Source organism: Salmo salar, chromosome 27 (genome assembly GCF_965601325.2).
Source record: "Salmo salar chromosome 27, fSalSal1, whole genome shotgun sequence".
Taxonomy (NCBI): Eukaryota; Metazoa; Chordata; class Actinopteri; order Salmoniformes; family Salmonidae; genus Salmo; species Salmo salar.
In genome coordinates, this window is record NC_138317.1 from 37664262 (window position 1) to 37688176 (window position 23915).

Consider the following 23915-nt stretch of genomic DNA (forward strand, 5'->3'; position numbering starts at 1 on the left):
GTCAAACGTTGTATAGCATAAATCATTAGTGCCTTTTTTAACCAGAACATGAATAATATTCAAGGCGGACGATTGCATTCTCTTTTAAAACGTATTGGAACGAGAGTACCCAACATGAACTTGCGCGCCAGAGTCTAATCGGCCACCACCGTTCCAAGGCTCTTGTTCGTTCAGTTCTCACAGTATAAGACTCAAAACACTTTCTAAAGACTGGTGACATCTAGTGGAAGCCATAGGAAGTGCTCAACAATTAATAAGCCCCTGTGTGTTTCAATGGCATAGGCTTAAAGGTAATTCAACACATCAGGTATCCACTTCCTGTCAGAATTTGTCTCAGGGTTTTTTTGACTGCCATATGAGTTCTGTTATACTTACAGACACCATTCAAACAGTTTTAGAAAATTCAGAGTGTTTTCTATCCAAACCTGAACAATAATATGCATATTCTAGCTTCTGAGTTGGTGTAGGAGGCAGTTAAAAATGGGCACATATTTTTTTCTAAATTCTCAATACTGCCCCCTAGCCCCAAGAGGTTTTAAAGGTCTTACTCACGTCGGCTACGGAGAGCGTGATCACATGGAACAGCTGATGCTGTCATGCATGCCTCAGTGTTGCTTGCCTCGAAGCGAGCATAGAAGTGATTTAGCTCGTCTGTAGGCTCGTGTCACTGGGTAGCTCGCGGCTGTGCTTCCCTTTGTAGTCTGTAATAGTTTGCAAGCCCTGCCACAAAAGACGAGCATCGGAGCCGGTGTAGTATGATTCTATCTTAGCCCTGTATTGACGCTTTGCCTGTTTAATGGTTCGTCGCAGGGCATAGCAGGATTTCTTGTAAGCTTCCGGGTTAGAGTCCCACACCTTGAAAGTGGCAGCTCTACCCTTTAGCTCAGTGCGAATGTTGCCTGTAATCCATGGCTTCTGGTTGTGGTATGTACGTACAGTCACTGTGGGGACGACGTCCTTGATGCACTTATTGATAAAGCCAGTGACTGATGTGGTGTACTCCTCAATGCCATCGGAAGAATCCCGGAACATGTTCCAGTCTGTGATAGCAAAACAGTCCTGTAGTTTAGCATTTGCTTCATCTGACCACTTTTTTATAGACCAAGTCACTGGTGCTTCCTGCTTTAATTTTTGCTTGTAAGTAGGAATCAGGAGGATAGAGTTGAGGTCGGATTTACCAAATGGAGGGCGAGGGAGAGCTTTGTACGCATCTCTGTGTGTGGAGTACAGGTGATCTAGAAATGTTTTCCCTCTGGTTGCACATTTAACATGTTGGTAGAAATTTGGCAGAACTGATTTAAGTTTCCCTGCATTAAAGTCTCCGGCCACTAGGAGCACCGCCTCTGGGTGAGTGGTTTTCTGTTTGCTTATTTCCTTATACAGCTGACTGAGTGCGGTCTTAGCACCAGCATCTGTCTGTGGTGGTAAATAAACAGCCACGAAAAGTATAGCTGAAAACTCTCTAGGCAAGTAGTGTGGCCTGCAATTTATCACAATATACTCTACTTCAGGCAAGCAAAATCTAGACTTCCTTAGATTTCGTGCGCCAGCTGTATATAAATATGCACAGACCCCCCCCCCCCCCCCCCCCCCCCGTCTTACCGGAGTGTGCTGTTCTATCTTGCCGGTGCAGCGTATATCCCGCAAGTTGAATATCCATGTCATCATTCAGCCACAATTCCGTGAAACATAGGATATTACAGTTTTTGATGTCCCGTTGGTAGGATATTCATGATCGTACCTCATCTAATTTATTGTCCAATGATTGCACGTTGGCGAGTAGTATTGATGGTAACAGCAGCTTTCCCACTCGCCTTCTCCGGGTCCTGACGAGGCATCTGGCTCTTTGTCCTCTGTACCTGCGTCACTTCCTCTTGCAAATAACGGGGATGTCGGCCCTGTTGGGTGTTTGGAGAATGTCCTGTGCATTCTCCTTGTTGTAGAAAAAATCTTCATCTAATCCGAGGTGAGCGATCGCTGTCCTGCTATCCAGAAGCTCAACATTGTTCATTAACAATAAAATCAAAGGCAGACGACAGACAGACATACAGCATAACCCATTCCACTCAGCACACACACACAGACGCACACACACACACGCAAACACAAACACACACACACAGAGACACACTCACACAGAGACACACGCACACACACATTCACACTCACACAGTTCCCAGACTCCTTTATCTGTGAAATGAATTGATTAGGAGAGGCAGAGCCTAACCCCCCAGTGCCTCTTCTATTTTCCCCTGGTCCTCCTCCCTAGGAGCGGTTTCACCTCAGGAGTTGCCAGGTCAGTCCGTGGCTGGGAAGTAGGATGCCTCAGTCTCTGAAGGGCTGTTGGCTGGGTGTTTGTTGGCTGTGGGTGTCTGGTAGTTGGCATGTATGGGTGACAGATGCCCTTGAACACCCATGGGGCACCAGAAGAGATTTTCACTGTAATCCAGTTTTCAGCCTCTGTCTCAAAGGGTTGTAGTAGGCTATATAACGTGATGGCCAGTAAGTCTGTCTGCACAAGCGATTGGCAAACGTACTGCAAATTGAGAAATCATGTTACTAAACCGAATAAATAGAAACTACACTATGAAACAAAGATAAATGACATAAAGAATGATAGTAAAAAGCTTTGGAGCACCTTCAATAACATTTTGGGAAAAGAAGGCAAATTTAGCTCCATCATTCATTGAATCAGATGGCTCATTCATCACAAAACCCACTGATATTGCCAACTACTTCAATGATTTTTTTATTGGCAAGATTAGCAAACTTAGGCATGACATGCCAGCAACAAACTCTGACACTACACATCCAAGTATATCGGACCAAATTATGAAAGACAAGAATTGTAATTTTGAATTCCGAAAAATGAGTACGGAAGAGGTGAAAAAATTATTGTTGTCTATGCATGTCAATCTCTCCCGGCTCAAAGTGGAGAGAGATTGCCTTAATCACTACTTGTATTTGTGAGCGGTATTGAGATGTTGAAAGCAAGAGCTGTCTGTTTAAACAACTAGCATACAACTCAGACACCCATGCATACCTCACAAGACATGCAACCAGAGGTCTCTTCACAGTCCCCAGAATATGGGAGGTGCACAGTACTGCATAGAGCCATGACTACATGGAACTCTATTCCACATCAGGTAACTGATGCAAGCAGTACAATCTGATTTAAAAAAACAGATAAAAATACATCTTATGGAACAGCGGGGACTGTGAAGCAACACAAACATAGGCACAAACACATGCATACACATACATGATAACATACGCACTATACACACACGTACACATGGATTTTGTGTTGTAGATATGTGGTAGTGGAGTAGGGGCCTGAGGGCATACACTTAATGTGTTGTGCCTTGGCAGCAGCTAATGGGGATCCATAGTAAATAAATACAAATATCTGAGTGTTTTGATACAACATTGTTAGTTGATGTCCAGTGAAGTCCCATTGCCATGAGTGTTTTGAGAATAAGGATTAGAATTATTCAGCAGATGGGTAAACGGTTAGCCCATGCCGTCAAACATGCAGACACTGACCTGTCATGTTTCAAAATTCACCTTTTAGCTTGTCAAACTACCCATCTGTATGACATAGACCAAATGGAACGTACTGTATAGCTCATGAGAAATACGTTGCACCAGATCCATAACTGTGATCCGCTGGAGCGGTTACCGACAGATAAACACACCTTTATAAAATCCTTATCCTCCACATGCTACACCCGTTCCGCCAGTCGCATTCTGTTAAAGGTCCCCAAAGAGCGCATATCCCAGGGTCGCTCCTCTTTTTTACTGACAGTTGTGGCTGCTTTGCGTGATGTATTGTTGTCTCTACCTTCTTGCCATTTGCGCTGTTGTCTGTGCCCAAAAATGTTTGTACGATGTTGTTTTGCTACCGTGTTGTTGTCATGTTGTGTTGCTACCATGCTGTGTTGTCATGTGTTGCTGCCTTGTTATGTGGTTGTCTTAGGTCTCTCTTTATGTAGTGTTGTGTTGTCTCTCGTGTTGTTATGTGTGTTTTGTCCTATAGGAGGCCTTTTGGTAGGCCGTCATTGTAAATAAGAATTAGTTCTTAACTGACTTGCCTAGTTAAATAAAGGTTAAATAAAAAAATTACTTTTCTTCGACGATGTGTGTTATAAAGATGCAATTGTTTTTGCATTGCTCAGTTTACTAAATTCTTTGTTGAATAATTGCCTCCTGATAACACACTGTCAAACTAAATGACACTATGAGATTACAATGCGGTTATAATTTTTGCACACAATCTCGCCCATAGTATGACTTTTTTAAATTCTGTGTTAACTGTTTGTCAGACAGTGTGTCCTGAATCAGGTTTCATAATTTGTTGTTATTTATTAGGATCCCGATTAGCCGATGCCAATGGCGACAGCTAGTCTTACATGTATTGTCTTACTTGTATTTTTTTTTACAGCTAGTCTTACTTGTATTATTCGTTGTCCGACATACAACGAAAAATACATTTACAGACAATAGACTTTACAGTTTACATTTAAAAACATTAACATGTAGTGTGTGTGTGTGTGTGTGTGTGTGTGTGTGTGTGTGTATATGTGTGTGCATCGATCAGTTACACATACATATCAGTACATACACACAAGTAGGTCACATTTGAAGTGATGACAGACAGGTGAGACAGCCCTAGATCAAGAAGGCCTTCTCCTAGGTAACATCCTGGGCTCGTATCCACAAAGCATCTCAGAAAATGTCCTTGGAATTGCCAGCTGTGAACTCAAAGCACGCTTCAAAAAAACACTGTACATGAAATGTTGCAATGGTAAAATGTGTTATATAATAACTTTTTAAAAATAAAATTCAGATGGTTGTTAAAAGCAGAATTTTGATAATATTATATTTTTAAATTTCACATATGTTATATCAACACACTCGTCATCACTCCTGTTTAACAACTCTAATTTGCTTTGGCACAGTAGGCATGAAGTCACTTGCCGATATTGTTGCATACAACATTTGAAAGGTCTATCATTTTAATTGTTTTTATATTTATTTCACCTTTATTTAACTAGGGAAGTCAGTAAATAACAAATTCTTATCTACAATGACGGCCTACTCCGGCCAAACCCTAATACCGCTGGGCCATCAGCGCACCGCACTTTGGGACTCCCAATCACGGCCAGTTGTGATACAGCCTGGAATCAAACCAGGGACTGTAGTGACACCTCTAGCACTGAGATGCAGTGCCTTAGGCCACTGTGCCACTCAGTAGCCCATAATTGACACAATCAAAGTTAATATAAGCCCTGATGCCCTCAATTACCAAACTTACAGGAGTGGCCAATTTAGGCATATTTTTTTACGTGATATTGTGCTCCAAAGTGATAACTTTAAATAATATGATGAAGGTAATTCAATAATCGAAAGAAAAACATTCATTAGCCTAGTGGCTATAAGTATTTAGACATATCATGTTAAATAGGCCTCATGGGAAATCTTTGTCAAAAGCGCAAGAGGCTACTGTTATACGTACGTCTAGATAATTTATGGACTGAGCATATAGAAATCTAAAAACAGCATTTTAAAGGGCATTTTGTCTGGTGGTAATGGGGCTACCTTGGTAAACATGTCAGAGTGGTCATAACTTCCTGTGTGGTGGTAATGGGGCTATCTTGGCAAACATGTCAGAGTGGTCATAACTTCCTGTGTGGTGTCCCATATACAACAGAAGTTTCCTGATCCTGGTGCAGAATACACAGTGTTTCTCCCTCCCCATATCGACTGATACCATTAAATTCAAATCATTAAAAAAAGACAATACATGTAAAAGTTGTGTCTAATAAAAAGTTTATGCAGAGTGCCAGGTCTCTCTCAATTCAGAGGCATCAGTATCAAGCCCGTCTGTCAGTCTGGACTTCATCTTGCAAGTCTCCATGTGTTGACCCCATACATGTTTCTATGAGCACATAAATGACATACTGTTCTATTAACAATGGCAGTTAGGATAGATAATATCTGACACAAGTCAAACTAAACCTACCTAATTCTGTTCTCTCCATCGGCGACTGTTGGTGAGCAGGCAAGAGGTGAGGTCGGTGGTGCCAGAGCCTCAGTGATGGGCATAGCAGCGTAGATCAGCACCTCATCAAAGATACTGGTTGGTCCCACACACACACACACACACACACACACCACACACACACACACACACACACACACAGCACTGATTCCATTATTAATGGTGGTTATGAGTAGCCTGGTGGAACCAACCTGATCACTGCATTCACCTCGCTATTTCACTTCAGATATCATACAACGTGAAGTTAAATAGAACGCTGAACACAGCATTCAGGCCAGCTCCACCAGGCTAGGGCATTATACTGTCAACATATGCCCTGGGCATTATATGCATCTAAGAAGTACAATATAAGCAACAAATAATGTCAGTTTACAGAAGTTATGTTTTACAATTGGGTTAACAAATGTATCAAAGTAATGAAGTGGGTCAAAGTAATGAAGTGGGTTACCTTCTGTATTTGTACAAATGATGAGCTTGTGAAAGCTGTTGCCGTTGACAGGTGAAGGTTGCTGGCCGGATACTTGCCAACATGTGGCTCACTGTTCCATTCATAGGAATGCTCACAGTGAGGGCATGTCTGCATGATGCTGATGAGAGCCCCTTTGCTAGTCTTCTCTATGCTGCATGTTCGGCTGTAAACTGGCCATCTCTCGAACAACTGCAGCAGGCAATCTTATGAGGTGGTGTAGACTGGGAGGGCCTGTTCCAGGGTGATATAATAGACAGTCAAAAGTTGCCTTTCGTTCAAAAGAAAGATTTTTTTCTAATGCACTTCACAACCAAAATGTCTCTACTTGTATCTGCTTGGCTGGGGAATTAGCCTTCTGCTTTATTAAGCCGGGTATTTCTTTAAACAACTTTTCACATAACACACATTACCTGTCATTATTGATGTATCAGTAACTCGGGTCACTATCAAAGGCCTCATTATGGCATGTCCTTTTCGTAGGAGTTGAGGGAGACTGGCAACAACAGAGGAGGTGTCACAAGGGTACATACGTCGCATGACACACTTTTATGTGTAAACAGCAAGTGCACAGTGGATTAAATGATTTTTGGATGTCGCTAAACCATTGCAATCACATTGCTGGACATGTCCTAGGTGATACCCACCTTGGCAGGTCCCAGCATCCATTAATGACCAGGGGATCCGTTTGGTACCCAACTGTGCACTTTTTTCCATGAAAAACAGGGTGAATGATTGTCATCATTCCTGAATTATAAACATAGCTGGAGAAATAATGTAATCTGGTTTGGAAGCTAATTCTTTGCTTTACAGATGTAGACTGACTGGCTCCAGATTGGATTAGATTCAGACCGGTGACGCAGTTACACTATGCAAACAACTGTGACATGTTTTTCTATGGCCCTGGGTTGGTTTGAGTTTGTTGCTGCTAGTTAGTACACTGTTGAATTAGCAAGTACCAACATAGCTGCATCCAATATTTATTTGTGCCCTAGACATGGGTTGCAACTCGGAGGCTAATGTGACTGTTTTATCTAAATTACATTAACTTAGAGGGGCAGGGAAATACAATGACATTGCTAAAGAGGCCAAATAATCAGTAGGAAGCAACTTTGCCATATTATAATGTCGTCAAATTTACTTTAGTGAAATGGCAATGTTGCCTTTACTGTAACTAGAAAAGTTCATCAAATAAGCTAGCAATGCTAATGTTAGCTAGCTAAAATACGGTGGTCCCCTCAATCTTAGTTAGCTGACTAATGTTATACTGCATCAATCCTGACAAAGAGTTTTACTACTAATTATTTGCCTTCTTTTAAAATATAATCGTTTTTACAAGCCAAATCCGAGTTGTATTGAGGTAACATTAGGTAGTAAAGTAGCTAGCTAGCTAACATCAGCTATGCTAGCGACGATAGCGATAATGATTATCAATATACATAACCAGATATACCATATTACCAGCAATCTATGGTCTAGCTACCAGTATACTCAACACCACTAGGGACCAATAAACTCCAACCACCTACTCCAAATGATAGGGTCCTTTGGCAGGGCATGCAAACCATAGTTATTGGTTATGTGTCCTGCTGAAAGCGTGCATAGTATGTTCATTCCATATAGCATTCAGTCTCAAACGGCCGTGATCCTTTGAACGCGTTGGTTGGGGGGCGATGAAACAACCGAGCCCCATTCAATGAAGGGAAGCGATGTGGGCGGAGGGGCAATTAGCACGTGGAGCTAAGTAAAAGGGGGGCAAGATTTGTTGACATAATTGCAATCCAAACCCAACCCTCATTTACTCCTTTTTAGACAAGACTGACTTTATGACAAAAATTATCCTATTTACGCTATGTAGTCAATTTTTACACCAGAATAGATGTTTCTGGCACATATCGATGCCACACAGGCCGTTTTCAAAGAGATTAAATGGTTTTCAGCAGCAGTCTCTCTTTAACAACTCAAAAGCAAATGCGTTTGGCGCAGGAACCACAGACTTGCAGCATTTTTCTATTATCAAGACACCTGGGCCAATATCCACAAAGCATCTCAGAGTAGAACATTTGTTGTAACTGCTGAGAATAGAGATATTTTACTCCTACTCTTATGGGTAAAAATAAAAGCTATGCATGAAGCCTCTTTAGCCATAAAAGTCCCACCTACTCGACAGATATTCAAATAAAATAACATGTTATTTGTCACTTGCCGAATACCGTGAAATGCTTACTTACAAGCCCTTAACCAACAATGAAGTTAAGGAAATCGAATTAAGGAAATATTTACTCAATTAAATAAATTCAAAAAGTAACACAATAATGATAGCCAGGTACCGTGTCAATGTGCGGGGGTACAGGTTAGTCAAGGAAATTTGTACATATAAACTCAGCAAAAAAAGAAACGTTTCAGGACCCTGTCTTTCAAAGATAGAGACTTTAAACACTTTTTGCCATGCTTGTTCAATGAACCATAAACAATTAATGAACATGCACATGTGGAACGGTCATTAACACGTTAACAGCTTACAGACAGTAGGCAATTAAGGTCACAGTTATGAAAACTTAGGACACAAAAGAGGCCTTTCTACTGACTCTGAAAAACATCAAGAGGGTCCCTGAGGTCCCTGCTCATCTGCGTGAACGTGCCTTAGGCATGCTGCAAGGAGGCATGAGGACTGCAGATGTGGCCAGGGCAATAAATTGCAATGTCCATACTGTGAGATGCCTAAGACAGCATTACAGGGAGACAGGGCAGACAGCTGATCGTCCTCGCAGTGGCAGACCACCTGTAACAACACCTGCACAGGATCGGTACATCTGAACATCACACCTGCGGGACAGGTACAGGATGGCAAAAACAACTGCCCGAGTTACACCAGGAACGCACAATCTCTCCGTCAGTGCTCAGACTGTCCGCAATAGGCTGAGAGAGGCTGGACTGAGGGCTTGTAGGCCTGTTGTAAGGCAGGTCCTCACCAGACATCACCGGCAACAACGTCGCCTATGGGTACAAACCCACCGTCGATGGACCAGACAGGACTGGCAAAAAGTGCTGAAGAGTCGCGGTTTTGTCTCACCAGGGGTGATGGTTGGATTCGCGTTTATCGTCGTAGGAATGAGCATTACACCGAGACCTGTACTCTGGAGCGGGATCGATTTGGAGGTGGAGGGTCTATCATGGTCTGGGGCGGTGTGTCACAGCATCATCGGACTGAGCTTGTTGTCATTGCAGGCAATTTCAACGCTGTGCGTTACAGGGAAGACAACCTCCTCCCTCATGTGGTACCCTTCCTGCAGGCTCATCCTGACATGACCCTCCAGCATGACAATGCCACCAGCCATACTGTTCATTCTGTGCATGATTATTCCATTTCTGTTAGTCACATGTCTGCGGAACTTGTCTCCGTTGTTGAATCTTGTTATGTTCAAACTAATATTTACACATGTTATGTTTGCTGAAAATAAACCAAGTTGACAGGGAGATGATGTTTCTTTATTTGCTGAGTTCAGGTAGGGGTAAAGTGACTATGCATAGATAATAAACATAAAGTAGCAGCAGTGAAAAAACAAATGGGGGGGCAATGCAAATATTCCGGGTGGCCATTTGATTAATTGTTCAGCAGTCTTATGGCTTGGGGGTATAAGTTGTTGAGGAGGAGCCTTTTGGACCTAGACTGCCATGCGGTAGCAGAGAGAACAGTCTATGACTTGAGTCTTTGACCATTTTTTTGGGCCTTCCTCTGACACCTCCAAGTATCTAGTTCCTGGATGGCAGGAAGCTTGGCCCCAGTGATGTACTGGGCTGTACACACTACCCTCTGTAGTGCCTTATGGTCGGATACCGAGCAGTTGCCATACCAGGTGGGGATGCAACCGGTCAGGATGCTCTCGATGGTGCAGCTGTAGAACTCTTTCAGGATCTGGGGACCCATGACAAATCTTTTCAGTCTCCTGAGGGGGGAAAGGCATTGTCGTGCCCTCTTCACAACTTTCTTGGTGTGTTTGGACCATGATAGCTTGTTGGTGATGTGGACACCAAGGAACTTGAAACTCTCGACCTGCTCCTCTGCGTCCCGTCGATGTAAATGGGGGAATGTTCGGCCCGCCTTTTCCTGTAGTCCATGATCATCTCCTTTGTCTTGTTCACGTTGAGGGAGAGGTTGCTGTCCTGGCACCATACTGCCAGGTTTCTAACCTCCTCCCTATAGGCTTTCATCGTTGTCAGTGATCAGGCCTACCACTGTTGTGTTGTCAGCAAACTTAATGATGGTGTTGGAGTCGTGTTTGGCCATGTAGTCGTGGGTGAACAGGGAGTACAGGAGAGGACTGAGCACGCAACCCTGAGGGTCTCCCGTGTTAAGTATCAGTGTGGCAGATTTGTTGTTGCCTACCCTTACCACCTGGGGGTGACCTTTCAGGAAGTCCAGGATCCAGTTGCAGAGGGAGGTGTTTAGTCCCAGGGTTCATTCTCACATAAGTGTTCCTTTTGTCCAGTTGGGAAAGGGCAGTGTGGAGTGCGATTGAGATTGTGTCATCTGTGGATCTGTTGGGGGGGTATGCGAATTGGAGTGGGTCTAGGGTTTCCGGGATGATGTTGTTGATGTGAGCCATGACCAGCCTTTCAAAGCACTTCATGGCTGCTGACATGTGTGCTACCGGGCGATAGTCATTTAGGCAGGTTACCTTCGCATTCTTTGGCACTTGGGACGATGGTCATCTGCTTGAAACATGTTGGTATTACATGCTCGGTCAGGGAGAGGTTGAAAATGTCAGTGAAGACACCTGCCAGTTGGTCCACACATGCTCTGAATTCACGTCCTGGTAATCCGTCTGGCCCCACGTGTTTAAAAGTCTTGCTCACATTGGCTACGGAGAGAGTGATTACACAGTCGTCTGGTGATCTCATGCATGCTTCAGTGTTGCTTGCCTCAAAGCGAGCGTAAAAGGCATTTAACCCATCTGGTAGGCTCGTGTCACTGGGCAACTCGCGGCTGGCTTTCCCTTTGTAGTCCTTCATAGTTTGCAAGCCCTGCCATATCCGACGAGTGTCAGAGCCAGTGTAGTAGGATTCAATCTTAGCCCCGTACTGATGCTTTGCCTGTTTAGTAGACCTCATGAGCTGTCCTTACCAGTTAAGAGTTACCAGCAGGTGTCTTGATAATATAAAAATGCAGTGAGTCAGTGGTTCCTGTGTAGGGTGGCCCAGCCCCGAAGTGACTCTTTACACTGTATACAAGATTCCTGTGTATTGTCTTAATAAATCAGACCTTCTGCATTATCTCTCTATTCCCCATTATGTCACACTTCTGGGTTGAAAAACAAATGATAGTCCTACTAAGCCCAAACCAGATGGGATGGCGTATTGCTGCAGAATGCTGTGGTAGCCATGCTGTTTAAGTGTGCCTTGAATTCTAAATAAATCACAGACAGTGTCACCAGCAATGCACCCCCACCTCCTCCTCCATGCTTCATGGTGGGAAATACACATGCAGAGATAATCCGTTCACTCACACCACGTTTCATAAAGACACGGCGGTTGGAACAAAAAATCTCAAATTTGTACTCCAGACCAAAGGACAAATTTCCACCAGTCTAATGTCCATTGATCGTGTTTCTTTGCCCAAGCAAGTCTCTTGGTAAGAACAACTTCTTATTGGTGTCTTTTAGTAGTGGTTTCTTTGCAGCAATTCGACCATGAAGGCCTGATTCACACAGTCTCCTCTGAACAGTTGATGTTGAGATGTGTCTGTTACTTGAACTCTGTGAAGCATTTATTTTGGCTGCAATTTCTGAGGCTGCTAACTCTAATGAACTTATTCTCTGCAGCAGAGGTAACACTGGGTCTTCCATTCCTGTGGCGGACCACATGAGAGCTAGCTTCATCATAGCACTTGATGGTTTTTGCGACTGCATTTGAAGACATTTTCAAAGTTCTTGAAATGCTCTGGATTGTCTGACCTTCATGGCTTAAAGTAATGATGGACTGTCATTTCTCTTTGCTTATTTGAGTTGTTCTTGCCAAAGTATGGAGTTGGTATTTTACCAAATAGGGCTATTGTCTGTATACCACCCCTACCTTGTCACAACACAACTGATTAACTCAAACCCATTAAAAAGGAAAGAAATTCGACAAATTAACTTAAGAAGGCACACCTGTTAATTGAAATGCATTCCAGGTGACTACCTCATGAAGCTGGTTGAGATAATGCCAAGAGTGTGCAAAGCTGTCATCAAGGCAAAGGGTGGAAAATTGAAGAATCTCAAATATAAAATATATTTTGATTTGTTTAACACTTTTTTGGACCCTACATGATTCCATAAGTGTTATTTCATAGTTTTGATGTCTTCACTATTATTCTACAATGTATAAAATAGTAAAAATAAAGAAAAACCCTTGAATGAGTAGGTGTTCTAAAACGTTTGACAGGTAGTGTATACACTGTCTTTCTCTCCACCCCAAGGGGCATGGCCTGTCAGGCTATGACTTCTCTCTCTCTCCCTTTCTGATAATGCCTAGAATAATGCCTTGTAATGCTTTGTATCTTCATGCCTTGTATGTGATTTCAGTCATTTGACAAAGTAATTAAATACACTTGTATTTACAATTTCTTGACTGTCTATTCCTGTAACTCAACTTTAGTCTCCTGGATATTTCTATATTATCTTTATGGAGTTAGATAATCATTTTAATAGGCTAATTGTATGGCCATTACTGGTCCCATGTGAGGTAGAATATCCTATAGATTAGGGCTGTCGTGGTGACCATATTACCGCCACACCGGCAGTCATGAGTCATGGCCTCAGTCAAATTCAATGTGACCGTTAGTCCCAGTAATCCCATCCAAAACTGGGCAAATTAATACCAAACTTGCTGACGGCCCTTGCTAATGGCCTGGTACTCAGCGCTCTATTGTCTCTCTAATCACTCTCTTAACACTTCATGATTGAATTTGAATAATATGAATGATGAAGACAATGGTGATGGGAGTTAGAGCTCCCATTCGCAAATGGACACAGGAAAGCCCCAGACCCAATATACATAAATAGGTTTTTAAATCCCCTTCCGAGAGTAACTAAAAGGACAACCGGTCCTATCCGAGAGAGAGAAAAGGCAGAAAAGCCAATTGTTTTTGCTACTTTATTAAACCGGAGCCATTACTGAAAGGGAGAGAGAGAGAGGGGCACAGAGCGAGCAGCTGTAGGCTTTTAGGGAGCAGAGGCCATGTGGTGTGTAAATGTGTGACGAGGCACAGGAGGCTCGGAGCACCTGAGCAGACATGGCGGGAGAGACCGCAACCACTGTTATATCACGCTAGACTAACTTCTTGCTAGTTATTTATCATCCAATCTTGTTACATAGTACCTGTCTTGACTGCATCAAACAGACAGAAGCTAGCTAAATAGGCTAATTGAAGCTAGCCATAACTTCACTGCACTTCTCACCTTCCTACAGTTAGCCTACAAATAACAACATCTATATTCAAATTAAAACGTAAATACCAGTCTATACCAGCCAGTTGACTTTTGGTCATTGAAGCCTTTCTCATTTCACTTTTAATTCTGTCATTTTAATTCCATCTAACTTGCTTCCACACAAGCAGAGCAGCAAAGCAATTGTTGCACTCTCTCTGCTGGAATGATGAGAGCCTTTTTTTGCAACTTTTTGCCAAATCATCAATATAGAGTGGCATCATGCAACTCTTATGTTTTGATTTCTAAGACATTCCCATGTTTATAGGCCTATCACAACTAAATAAATCATGGATATTATTGTGATGGTGTAGGCTATATTAAATGGATGTATACTTTTTAAAATGTAGATGTTCCAAAGGCGTGCATCAGCAGCTTGTATGTGTGGAAGCCTGGAGATGCGTATGTTTATATTAATTACTGTGAGATCAGCAGTCAGTTGCATGACAATTACCGGCTGACAAAATGTAATGACCACCACAGCCCTATATATGATTAATATTACCCCACCACACCTGTGTCACGTGCAATTGCTTTGGAGTTATTAAAATAACATTTAGATATTCCTATTGGCTTAATGTGTCCCCGCCCACTTGACCCAGTTCCATTCGAACGCGATTGTATTTCCGTTTCCGTTTTACAACTTCTGTTAACATTTACATTACATTTACATTTACATTGAAGTCATTTAGCAGACGCTCTTATCCAGAGCGACTTACAAATTGGTGCATTCACCTTATGATATGTTATGTTAACGCTGGCGAATTACCTCAGAGCTGTGGCTCGCTAATCATTAAAAAAAACGCGCATCATTAACACATCTTAACAAATAAACAAAAACAAAACATGGCTCACATTTGGGAACACACAAATGGCTTCACCAGGAGGAGGGGAAAAAAATTGTATTTTTGAAGGCCGATGTTCAGCCCAGCCAATCAAGCAGCTCTTACCACTGCTTGGGCACTTGTATCCAACAACGGATCTATAGAGACGGCTGGATGCGTTTGCATCGCTGGCCTTGGAAAGTCATGCAGCCTAAATGTTGTGGACGGTAGGCTAATAAGCAAAGTCACCTGCATTTCTATGTCTAACATTACTTAGCATAAGTACTTAGCACATTACAGCATACAAGTAGCCTACATGTGTTGTGGTGACAGTTACTGTAATCCATAGGCTAACATTATGATAGAGTTCTCAGATTATATCTATGATCAATCTCCGCATTACTTGGTCTTGTAATTGATGTTTATAGCCTATTTTCTTCGTTCCTTTTTATAGATGAAAGTGCGCAGTACTGCTTTATCTAGACACAGAATAATAAAATAGTCAGGCTTAACATAGCAGTTAGACCAAACGTTTTGTTGGATGAAAGTGTAACCGATGTGAAATGGCTAGTTAGTTAGCGGTGGTGCGCGCTAATAGCGTTTCAATCGGTGACGTCACTCGCTCTGAGACCTTGAAGAAGTTGTTCCCCTTGCTCTGCAAGGGCCGCGGCTTTTGTGGTGCAATGGGTAATGATGCTTCGTGGGGTGTCAGTTGTTGATGTGTGCAAGGGTCCCTGGTTCGAGCCCAGGTTGGGGCGAAGAGAGGGACGGAACCTACACTGTTACAAAAGCTGAATTGAGAATGTCATGATTCATTATATGTTGTTTAACATGTGTTTGTGGATCAACAAAACTGCTGTATTAATGTGGGGAATCTGTAAGTATCCTGTCAAATCTCATGTTGGTGAAGCAAGGTAGGTTTATGGAGTCCAGGTGAGTAGGGTATAAAATGTTTAAATACGTCAGCATCGTATGTATTTCTTTAGTGTTATTAGTGTCTTTCGTGTTATTTCATGGTGAGTAAGGTTTATAAAATATCCTTGTGGTTGGGGGGGCAATGCCTAAAGTACGGTAAGTATAAGTGGTCTCATCTCATTGGGAACAATAGCAAGTTAAGTTTATGATGAAGTTTATCACATAGTCCTCAGTCACACAATTGTTAATAATGGGATTTTCTCTGAATGTCTTTTTTTGTTACAAACTTTCTATCACAGGTGCAGAATGCAGTGTCCAGTGTGCTAACTGGCATAGCCTGCGCAGATGAGCAGCAACAATGGAATGCAGGGACTCGGAAGGAACCTTGAGCCACAGTGGTTAAACGGCATTGACTTCACACACCATAAGGCCAGTGACCAATATGCAGAAAAGCGTCCAGAATGTCCACTCCTGCCTCCCACTCCTGCATTCCACTCACAGGAGGAATTGAATAGGAGCCCTGAGACACCTGAATCTGCCTGTGGGGAGTCTGCTCTATAAGTGTGTTAACGCTGAACTGACAATATCACAGCCAGTAGTATCCCAGGTAAAATTGGACTGAAAGGAATATTTATTTGTGGCTGTACCATTTTAATGTAATTGAAATGATGTGTGTCTCTTTTGTTCAATGCTTTCTAAGTCCATATAATAACTTAATATAGATTCTCTACTCTTTTCCAGCCACATGGAGAGCATGTCAATTACAACTACCAGAAGTGCCTGTCCTTTTACAATGAATTCGTGAAACTTGACCAAACCCAGTTGACTGCTTTGGAACAGATCACAAAGGAGCAGAGTGCCTCACACTTGTGGCATAACTCAATGAAGCTTAGAGTTACTGCAAGCTCAACCAAGAAGGTCCCTGTCAGGGAATCCACCAACCCTGGTAAGTTTCACCAGGAGCATCTGTATCCCAGGTCCTGAGGGAATGCAGCCACATGCTACAGGAAAGATAATGAGCTGATGGCCTTCCAGCGGCTGGAAGACTGGATACTCTGTGGACCACAGAGGCACTGTTGTCAGTGTTGAAGAGCCATGGCTATCAGCAAGCCCTGACGGGAGTGCTGAACTCCAAGGAGCTGTTGGAGATCAAGTGTCCTGTCATGTGGAAGGGCTGTGAGTCTCTGGATGATGTCTTCAATGGGAAAGCCTGTGATGTGAAGGAGGTGGAGGACACACCCCAACTGCAACCACATGGGCCACGTGGCCAACTACATGCAGGTGCAAATTGGTATGTTTTGCACAGGACTGCGTCCCAGCAAGTTGTCAATCCTGTTCCCTATGATGCACAGTTCTGTGCAGAGGCTGTCCTGAGGTTGAAGGCATTCTACTCAACACACATTTATTGTTGAGGATCATCAGGCAGGCAGATTGTCACTGAGTGACAAATACATGCAGCTCTGTAGAAGTATGTAGTCATGTATTTCCTGTTTGCAGTTACAATTAACAGACTGTTTTTCTATTAAAAAGCCTGACTTAATGCATCAACAGTGACAGTATTGTGGACATTCTTTTTATGCCTTTGTTTTTTATTAATGAGTATGTAAAACAAATAATGAAGTCGTTGTTATAATGAATTGAAATGTATTTAATGTAACTTTTGACAACTTTAATTCATATTGGGAAATCGACCCTGTGAATTGCATTTGACTGGTCAGTTCATTCAGCATCTTCATGAATGATATCACCAACCAGGTTACACAGGGCAGCACAGATTCAAAGTATTTCTTCCATTTTAGATGAGAGGTTGATTGGCACTGTCTGTGAGATGATTCTAAACCGTTTGAGCCTTTGAATTGCGCGTTCCACATGAACCCTCGGGTTAGCTATCTGTCTTGTACATGTGGTGTCCTCCTCTGACAGCTGTGAACCTCCTTTTTGTGAAGGCTGGAATTGTTCATTTGACCTTCCTCTCATGTAGCAGATCATGGATTTTGAAGCCCCGATCAGCCATGACCTCATCACCTGGACAGAGGTACTCCAGGAACCCAGAATCTGATGTTATATATTTGTCGCTACATCTGCCTCCATATGCTGAGGAGATGAACATCACTAGACCACAAGGTGCAATGACCACCAGGTACTTGATAGTGTTCTGGGCGTAGTAATGGCTGAATGATCCCCCCCCCCCCTCCCCTTGCTCTTCTGTAAAGCAGTTTCTAAGCAGTCAATAATGCAGGTTATTACTGGGTAGTGGTCCTTAAAACATTGTGGCGTTGTAGCACGGATGGTCTCCCTTGGCAACAATGGAATGTACTCCCTCAGATTCTCTTTCTTCGTGTCAATCCAATACCTAATCACTCGACTGACAATACTCCGGGAAACACCAAACCTTTCTGCTAGGTACTGCTGCAGCAAGCTGAGCTACAGCTTAGTCAGTGAACATCAGGAGTTGGTCTGTCAGGTCTAACTGAAAGCCTTTGTAGAGGGATAGAAGATTTGTAGAGAGGTGCTGCTGGGCGCTGTGTCCCTGCCTCACAGGTAGTGGGCTTAACATGATCACCTGAGCTATAGTTGTGATCACTTAGAGATGGGTCTTCCCATTGGGTTTGGGCATCCTTCTCTGAAGGCATATCCATTCCTTCTGTGTTGGCCAATCCCCATTTTCAATTTGGTGAACACTTGAGCCTTTTGTGTCATCTGTTAAGAAATCAGTATAGCTTGTTAAACAAGTCAATGGACAATTAATAACAAAACCCCATACTGCATGGACGCACCTAATAATATTTAATAATCATAATAATTAAGTATATATTAAATGTGACTTTTTTTTATTGAGTTGTAGAGGAAATAAATAGTGCTATTATGAGACTGCTTAGCTACAAGAACAAGAGGGAGACAGGCAAACTGCTCAAAAGGTGCTTTCTAGAACCTTAAAGGGTTATTTGGCTGTCTCCATAGAAGAGACCTTTGAAGAACCCTTTTTGGTTCCATGTAGAACCCTTTCTACATAGGGTTCTACATAGAATAGAAGGCGATAGAAGGATTCTACCTGGAACCCAAAAGGGTTCTAGCCAGTAAATAAACCCTTTTTTTGTGGATTATCTAATGACCTAAATAATGTTATTTCAAGTTATGCCTTTGGAGCGCAACATCACATTGTAAAAAAAATTGTGCATGCCTATAAATTGGGCAATTGAAGGCATCTAGGATTTATGTTAATTTTGATTGTGTTTGATGAAAATCACAGATTGTATGCAACATTATCGCCATGTGACTTGATGTCTACTGTACTGTGCCAAAGTGATTTAGAGCTGTTAAACGGGAGTTACGAGTGGGCTGATATAACGGTAATATTGTCAAATTTCCGCTTTTAATCAATTAACAAAAATATAAATATATGCATGCCAGCATATTAGGCAATACTTAAGAGTAGTCAAAGTGATCGTGTCAGGTATTTGATAGTGTCAGAAAGAGTAGCTGCCAAGGCAGCAGCTATTCTTCCTGGGGTTTATTATGGATCCCCATCAGAAAGATTTCTGGCTCCCAGGTGTATTTTATACAGGTAACGAGCTTTAACTTCCTGACTGATGTCTCGAGATGTTGCTTAAATATCTAACTGACCTGAAACAGGGAATTTGTACTGGGATTAAATGTCAGGAATTGTGAAAAACTGAGTTTAAATGTATTTGGCTAAGGTGTATGTAAACTTCCGACTTCAACTGTAGATACTTTTCTACCTGTTTCCTCCAGCATCTTCACAAGGTCCTTTGCTGTTGTTCTGGGATTGATTTGCACTTTTCGCACCAAAATACGTTAATCTCTAGGAGACAGAGCGCGTCTCCTTCTTGAGCGGTATGATGGCTGCGTGGTCCCATGGTGCTTGTACTTGCGTACTATTGTTTGTAGAGAAGAATGTGGTACCTTCAGGAATTTGGAAATTGCCCCCAAGGATGAACCAGACTTGTGGAGGTCTTGGCTGATTTCTTTTGATTTTCCCATGATGTCAAGCACAGAGGCAGTGAGTTTGAAGGTAGGCCTTGAAATACATCCACAGGTACACCTCCAATTGACACAAATTATGTCAATTAGCCTATCAGAAGCTCTAAAGCCATGACATCATTTTCTGGAATTTTCCAAGCTCTTTAAAGGCACAGTCAACTTGTAAACTTCTGACCCACTGGAATTGTGATACAGTGAATTATAAGTGAAATAATCTGTCTGTAAACAATTGTTGGAAAAATTACTTGTGCCATGTACAAAATAGATGTTCTGACCGACTTGCAAAACTATAGTTTGTTAACTAGAAATTTGTGGAGTGGTTGAAAAAGGAGTTTTAATGACCCCAACCTAAGTGTATGTAAACTTCCGACTTCAACTGTACCTGATGTGGAATAGAATTCCATGTAGTCATGGCTCTATGTACTGTGGTACTGTTTGCCTCCAATAGTCTGTTCTGGACTTGGGGACTCTGAAGAGACCTCTGGTGTCATGTCTTGTGGGGTATGCATGGGTGTCCGAGCTGTTTGCAAGTATTTAGAACAGACAGCTCTGTACATTCAGCTTGTCAACACCTCTTACAAAAACAAGTAGTGATGAAGTCAATCTTTCTTCCACTTTGAGCCATGAGAGATTGACATGCATGTCATTAATGTTATCTCTCCGTGTACTTTTAATTAAGGGCCGGTCGTGGTGCCCTGTTCTGAGCCAACTGCAATTTTCCCAAGTTCCTCTTTCTGGCACCTGACCACACTGTAGGACCTGCCTTGTCGATAGTGAGTAGTGCTTTATTATGGACAGACTTCTCCCCATTTTAGCTACTGTTGTATCAATATGTTTTGACTATGACAGTTTACAATCCAGGGTTACACCAAGCAGTTTAGTCACCTCAACTTGCTCAATATCCACATTATTCATTATGAGATGTAGTTGAGGTTTAGGGTTTAAGGTGAAAATGATATCAAAAGTTTAACCATTGCAACATTATATACAGTCACATTCACTGTGGTTGTCTGAAGCATGCTATCGAGTTCACATCTGGCGACGCCTCATTGCGATTGGCTATTTCCCATAATTTGCCCATAACTCCTGGCTCAGAGTTTGTCTGTATCTTAACATCCTCCTAAAACATACTCTGAGCTGGGAGTTTTTGTTGTTGTCTTAAAACAGATTTTAAGGATTCCTATGACCTTTTATGAGTTGCTTTGTGGATACGGGCCCTGCTGGTAACTCAAAGCTCACTCACAGCTCATGAGGTCTCCTAAATATCTGTCGACTAGTTGGGACTTTTATGGCTAAAGAGGCTTCATGCATAGCTTTTCTTTTTTTACCCCATAACAGTAAGAGTAAAATATCTCTGTTCTCAGCACTCTGAGACGCTTTGTGGATTCGGGCCCAGATCTCTCAACAGCCATTGCTTTCTACATTTTACTCCATATTCAGCTACTCAAGCCATTTTCTCCCTTACGTGCGTAGAAAATGGACACTCCATCGAAAGAGCAGCCAGTGAATCATGACATCTAGAGAGGAATCAGCCTTGAGGGTAGGATCTTCAGGAAGCTGCGGATAAAATTAGGTCTATGGCAAAACTATTTATAGACACCTGTATCTACAACACAGTATGGGTGAGATTTTCACAGTGCAAAAGAAGTGGGCAAAGTGCAGAAATGACCATAACCTAATTCAATTTGGCAGCATGGTTTAATTTAATTATACAGAGCCTATTTTCCAAGTCTTTGTCACTTCCTGCACTCCTATCAAATATTTAACTGTACAACATGAATTTTATATTACGTAAGAAGTTGAAATGTAATAAAGTTGAGCCAATAAGAGGAGGATGTGCATATATATATATATATATATATATATATATATATATATATATATATATATATTCCATTAGGAAATGGCACATCATGACATGAACAGAAAAACTATATTTAAGAATGAGTAGGTCAGGAATACCTGCTGGGTTTCTGATGGACTTAAATGGAACAAAAAATGTAAAAATTATTACTTTGGAAACGTGCTTTGAGAAATAACACTTTGGATATGACTGTGAACATTTCCTTTTATCTAAAATCACGTTTGAAAAAAAATTCTACAGGGAATGCCCGTCTTCACTTCAGCTACTCACGCTGTGAGAGGATTGCAGTCATCAGAGACTGAACAACTGACCAATAATTTTAGGGATGTAACTGACACATCATTTTAGGGATGTAATTGACCCATCATTTTGGGGATGTAACTGACCCATCATTTTGGGGATGTAACTGACCCATCATTTTAGGGATGTAACTGACCCATCATTTTAGGGATGTAACTGACCCATCATTTTAGGGATGTAACTGACCCATCATTTTAGGGATGCAACTGACCCATCATTTTAGGGATGTAACTGACCCATCATTTTAGGGATGTAACTGACCCATCATTTTGGGGATGTAACTGACCCATCATTTTGGGGATGTAACTGACCCATCATTTTGGGGATGTAACTGACCCATCATTTTGGGGATGTAACTGACCCATCATTTTAGGGATGTAACTGACCCATCATTTTAGGGATGTAATTGACCCATCATTTTGGGGATGTAACTGACCCATCATTTTGGAGATGTAACTGACCCATCATTTTGGGGATGTAACTGACCCATCATTTTAGGGATGTAACTGACCCATCATTTTAGGGATGTAACTGACCCATCATTTTGGGGATGTAACTGACCCATCATTTTGGGGATGTAACTGACCCATCATTTTGGGGATGTAACTGACCCATCATTTTGGGGCTGTAACTGACCCATCATTTTGGGGATGTAACTGACCCATCATTTTGGGGATGTAACTGACCCATCATTTTAGGGATGTAACTGACCCATCATTTTAGGGATGTAACTGACCCATCATTTTGGGGATGTAACTGACCCATCATTTTGGGGATGTAACTGACCCATCATTTTGGGGATGTAACTGACCCATCATTTTGGGGATGTAACTGACCCATCATTTTAGGGATGTAACTGACCCATCATTTTGGGGATGTAACTGACCCATCATTTTGGACAGGACACATCTGGGACACATTTCACTGCCAGGGTTAAATGGAACCCCTTTGGCTATTTAGCTATATATCTTTTTGCCATATAGAATTTTGCTATATTGTATATTTAACTACATATATGGATCATTACTACCCCATAGTCCTTGGGCCTACACCTCCCCTTTGTGTTGGTTGAGTATTGATCCACCAGTGCATCCTTCCATCTCTAGATCTTCCACTAAATCTCCATGGCTGGACTTAAAACGTTGTGTGTGTCTTAACGTACAAATGAAAAGTGCTTACATACCAACATTTTCTAAAGTTTTTTTTTGCTCCTCATTGGCAGACACTGTCATTTCCAATAATTGCAGACAATAGCAAGATTCTCCCTTCATTTGCAAGGTAATTTGATGTTGGTGAAGGAAACACTATCAAGTTAGCGCCTTTCTCTAACTTGCTTTGCTCATCCATGTTGTGTCTTGTGCAGATGCTTGTCCATTTGAAAGAAGCTCATTGAGACCTCACAGACAACAACAACAAAGAAAACACAGGAAAAAATTATTACACTGCCTTTATACTCAGCTATGAGTATAGCTGAGTATAAAGGCAGTGTAATATTGCCTTGAAAATCAAGTCGATAAGGAATTAGCATGCAAATGGCTACAGCACACTGGATGAAAGCGAGATGCTGTTTACAACGGTTTGATCAAAAGCCAGTTGAGCAGTGAAAGTAATTCATGTAGAAATGGGTACATGTCAAGGTAATCAGGGCAAAGTACAAAAGCTGAACCATTATGAGAGAGATTATCACAGCTGCAAAAGGCTAACACAACATAAACTATACTCGTCTCTCTTAAAGGTGCAATCTACAGGCATCGCTCCACCATTTCCTGGTTGCTAAAATGCTAATAGTTCGCCTTATTTCAGTTTATGTGACAAAACAAGCAGTGTAGAAAATTCTTGTTCCATCTAAACCGCTGTGAAATATCGTTTCAATAACCAAACATATTGTATGTGAAGCTGGTGTACAGTACAAAACCGAAAGTAAAAGATGCAAAAATGACATTTTAAGAACAGGAAGCATAGAAATAGCTCACATAGAACTGATCTACCATTTCTTAGACTTGCATTTAACATG